Below are 5,087 nucleotides of genomic sequence, written 5' to 3' on the forward strand. Positions count from 1 at the left end.
CCCTTGACTTGGTGTTGTCAGCACCACGCTCTCCCAAGTGAGCCACGGGCCGGCCCCTCCAGGGCCTTTATTTTATCCCAAAAAGTTAGAATGTCACCAATTGACAAGGATATTAAAACCTAGAGACAAAATTTAAGATAAATGAATGTGTTGACAATTATACTGTCAGTCTTTGTACATGAAAATCATAATGTTTCCTTTCAAAATGAAATGTATGACTGTTTTCAGTAAACTCACTAAAATGTTTAAATACTTAACTTAGCAAATCTGAACATTTCTTTTTAATAAGCAGGAATAAATAGAGTGGCTCATATTGTGTTGAGCTAATCAATCATTTGGAGAATGTCAAATATAACTAATTATTTTAATATCTCCTTTTTTTATAAGGTAAAAGAATATATTTTTGTGTTACTATGGCCATGTAAAAAAATCCATACACAGTTTGTTGGAAAAGACATCTTAAAAGTTTTATTAATCTGAATAATCTTGGTTAGAATATTATATAAATTTTTCTTCTTATACTATTATATATTAGATATTAAAGTTAACAGTAATGTGTTGCCTCTTATTATGTAACCTAGTAACCAAAGTTATTAATTAAACCCATAGTCAAAAGGGTTTTTTGCTTCTTTCCCCCTAAATTAAAGTTTTAGCGATGGGCCGGCCCGTGGCTCACTCGGGAGAGTGTGGTGCTGATAACACCAAGGCCACGGGTTCGGATCCCATATAGGGATGGCCGGTTTGCTCACTGGCTGAGCGTGGTGCTGACAACACCAAGTCAAGGGTTAAGATCCCCTTACTGGTCATCTTTAAAAAAAAAAAAAAAAGTTTTAGCGAGAAAAAAATTCTGAGTCAGCAGATTTAAAGCATGAAAGTAGAAAAATGTTTCAGAAGTCTCTGAATTCTTTTTTTTTTTTTTTTAAAGATGACCAGTAAGGGGATCTTAACCCTTGACTTGGTGTTGTCAGCACCACGCTCAGCCAGTGAGCAAACCGGCCATCCCTATATGGGATCCGATCCCGGGGCCTTGGTGCCATCAGCACCGCACTCTCCCAAGTGAGCCACCGGGCCGGCCCGGAGTCTCTGAATTCTTTACATTTATGTAAGTACTTAAATTGTACTATTGCTTTTAGAAAAAAGCCATTTGGAACAGGAGCTTATTCCATTAGATTTTAAAAGATTTTACAATCTGATTTATTACCTCCCTACAGAAACAGGTAAACTATATCAATTTGTTTTCTCAAAATTTTTTCACACTTATAAAATAGGTAATTTTATCACCTCTTGTACAAGTTGGAGGAGCCAACGTTGATGCACCAACAGAATCCAAGGTAGAAATAGTGTCTGTCAAGACGTTGACCAGTTGAGATATACAATTAAGCACCATTAGGTCTTCTGGGGGGAAGTATCATTGTTGAAAATCTGAGAAATTTGGAGATTTCCTTCTGAATTTAACAGGGCAATCTCTCTTTCTTTAGATGTCCCTATCCCTTACAATAATGACACTCTCTCTTTTCAACCTCTTACAGAAATTTCTGAAGAGACATTACTTTTTGAATCATTTAATTACTTAGAGAAATTAGAGAAAGCTGATTTGTTTCCTTTTATCTTTGCTATAGAATTTTCTCTTTATAGTTATCAACAGCTATTGAGACCACCATGACTTTAAAAGCCAGGACTTTGGGATGAGAAAGGAAGCTCTGAGCTTAGATTTAAAAGTCCCCTACTGTCACCACCATGAAACACATAACACAGAGAATTCTATCAGTAATCACAGAGACCCTAAAATACTTTTTCAAGTCTGTATTCTCAAATGCCAGTAAATATCAGAATCCTGGGACAAACACATTCACCCAAAATAAACTGCTAGGGGGACTGGATTCTAGAAATCCCTGACAGAAGTGACTTAATGGTCTGTCCAAAGCATCAAACCCAGATTCCACTCCTGCTGCTACCAGTGTGGCACAATTGGATATGTGCCCTCAGAATCAGAACCAGAACCAAGCTAGGCAAGAACCAGATTTAGCACATGAGACTCCTCAGAGGAGCCAGGGGACTGAAGGGTCCAGGCACGGATAAGGTGCACCGTAAGCACCATATGTCTGTTGGCTCCATCGGTACGAGCCAGATGGCCAACAGTGTGGCAGGATCTTCAGGAAGAAGCTGTCAGAAGGCCAGAGACCAACGCATTTAGAAAAGGGAAGAAAATGTCAATGTGAAAAGAGGGAGAGTCAGCTTTCAAATGGAACTGACTTGTCAAATACAAAGCACAATTATTTAAAGGAAAAAAATCCAGAACGGCCAAGATTACCATGTTTGCATTAATAACATTTCTTATGGTTGTCATATTCACAACACATCATCCTCAGACCTCAGCACAGCCAAACTCAGGGATCACATTGTTTTTGTGAGGGAATCCAGATTTCTGGGAAGTATTCAAGGTTCACTGGTTTGGGGACCAGAACCAGTAAGGATGAGAGTGTTGGTTTGTTTTCCCTTTCTTCCTGCTGTGGTATGTGACGAGCTTAGTCATGTTGGAAACAGGACAGAGTGCCTGCCCTGCTCACCACTCGCTTGTTCAGCCAAACTGAACTGAAGTTGACGGTCCCTTCCAGGACCGTGGAAACCATGGGCTCTCTAGAGAAGCCGCCTGAAGATAATGGGCAAGAGCGTAGACAAGGGTCCCCTCAGCCAACCTCGAATGGGTTTCCTCGTACACAGGCAGGGCGGACTTGACCCCAGGCACCGCTTCTGTCTGCCTGGATGGGGGCAGGCGCAGCCACGTCTGAGCGGCCTTCTGTGTAAGGGAGCAGTGCTCCCTGGGGTCGTGTGCTGGCACACGTGAGCAGTGGCCTCCTGTGTAAGGGAGCAGTGCTCCCTGGGGTTGTGTGCTGGCACACGTGAGCAGTGGGCTGCCAGGAGAGAGCTGGGTAAGGAACCGCGTGAGAAGCTGGGGCCAGCGTCTTCATCCATGTGAGGGCACCTGGATCAGGGATGTGAGTATTTATGTTCCTAGAACACCCCTGACCTTGGCCCATCTTGTTAAAGAGGTGACGACTACTCCAGCTGATCCAGGTGGCCCCATCTAGGGCTCGGCCGGCTTGCTGCCACCCTCTCACCCTCACAGAGCGCCTCCTCCTCCCCATCTCTGGTGCCAACTCCCCATTTAAATTACTACTCTCGCTGCTTCCAGACTAGTTCCTTCTGGAAACTTCCCTCTCTCACCAAGCTCATGTCTTCTGACCCTGGTTTTACAACCATTGAATCTATGGGGATTTGGGAAAGCCTGCATCTGTGGTGGTGGTTTTAGTGCCTGTGTGTTACATCTTTCCTCTCAGACTGGGAGTTTCCTGCGGCAGGGCTATCTCATTTTTCATCTGCCACGTGGATCTCCCTTAAGGTAGGAGCTGCCTCCTCTTTTCCTTCAGATCTGGAGTCTCCTGAGGACAGGGGTTGTTTCTCCTTCCCCTGGACTTCACTGCTGCCATATCTGTACAGGGGCCTGACTCTCTCCACAGATCTCTTCAGCCCAAGAACCAAGGCCTCCAACAAATCTCTTTGGATGGTGGTGATCATGATCATAAATCATTGTTTTGAAGGACATCTTGCACCCACACCCATAGCAAATACAAAAGGTGTTTATAGGGACCCTTCATTGGGCCTCCCTTCCTGTCCAGGTGACAGTCTTAAACTCCCATCCACTGATGCCAGGGAAAAGAAATTCTGGCACTGGAGCCAGGGTCTCAGTGGTCTCAACCCCACACTGTGCTGTGGCGGAATCAGGAAGAGCCCCCACCACACCCCCCACCCCGCCCCACACTCAGCTCTGCCGCTTGCTGACCTTGGAAACATTACTCAGCCTCTTTGAGCCTCAGTTTCTCACCAGAGTTGTTGGAAAAGATTCAATGAGATACTGTGCATAAGGGTCTGGCACATAGCAGGTGCTCACCGGAGGCTGGTTCCTGTCCCTCTCCGACTCCCTCCTTAATTTCTGGCCTTTCTGTGGGATTTCCACCTTCTGCAGTTGAGATGATTCTGTGGCTTCCCACTAAGTACTGAATTTGGGGAGCACACAGAGCAGAGCTACTTGGAGCTCTTTTGCCATAGCCAGGAGATGAGCCAGGCAACCGTGAGAACCCCTTCAAGGGCCTTCCACACCAAACCTTCCATTACAGGCACCTACAGACCCTTCACCCTTAGGGATCCTCAAGGTCAGGCCCTTTGGCCTGAGATGAGTTGAGAGAGCCCTTTCTGGAGCTGGAAAATGGGAGAGGTCTGAGGAGATCAGCTTACATAGGAAGGGGATTGTGGTGAAGAAGAGAGGATAGTGGTTCCCCAAAGATGTCCACGTCCAAATCCCTGGAGCCTGTGACTGTGTCATCTTACATGGAAAAGGGAACTTTGAGGATGTGTCTTAGTTAAGGACCTTAGATGGGGAGGTTACTTTGGATGATCTGGTTGGGCTCAACATAATTACAAATCCTGATGAGAGGGCGAAGGAGGGTCAGATATGGAAAAGGGGGCGTGACGACAGAAGCCCAGGTAGGGGCGAGGTGCTCCGAGAGTGCAGGAAGGGGCCCCGAGCCAAAGAGTGCAGGTGGCTTCATGAAGGTAAAAAAGCCAAGGAGACAGATTCCACCTGGACTCTCCAGAAGGAATGCAGCCCTGCGGACACCCAGGTTTTAGCTTTATAAAACTTATTTTGGACATGTGGCCTGCAGCACTATGAGATATTAAATTTGTGTTTTTTTAAGTTATTAATGTTTGTGGTGATTTGTTTTACAGCAGCCACAGGGAACTAATACAGAGATTGTTTTCCCCACAAACAACAAGGAAGCAGGGAGCAGGTGACCTTTCCAGGTCACTCAGCTGCTGACGACAGAGCTTGCCTTAGAGCCGGGTCTCCACGCTTCATACGACCAGGCATAGTCCAAAGGCCTGAGGGCAGGGAGTGGGAGGACATGCCTGAAAGTACCCTTTCTCCTGCTAACCAGGGGCCTCGAGAGGGTGAAATCCACACGGGCTGGAATGCAGCTGACATGTTGAAAGAAAATGCCAGCTCCCTTAATGAAAACAAACTCAAGGCA

This window comes from Galeopterus variegatus, unplaced genomic scaffold (assembly GCF_000696425.1).
Source record: "Galeopterus variegatus unplaced genomic scaffold, G_variegatus-3.0.2 Scaffold1554, whole genome shotgun sequence".
Taxonomy (NCBI): Eukaryota; Metazoa; Chordata; class Mammalia; order Dermoptera; family Cynocephalidae; genus Galeopterus; species Galeopterus variegatus.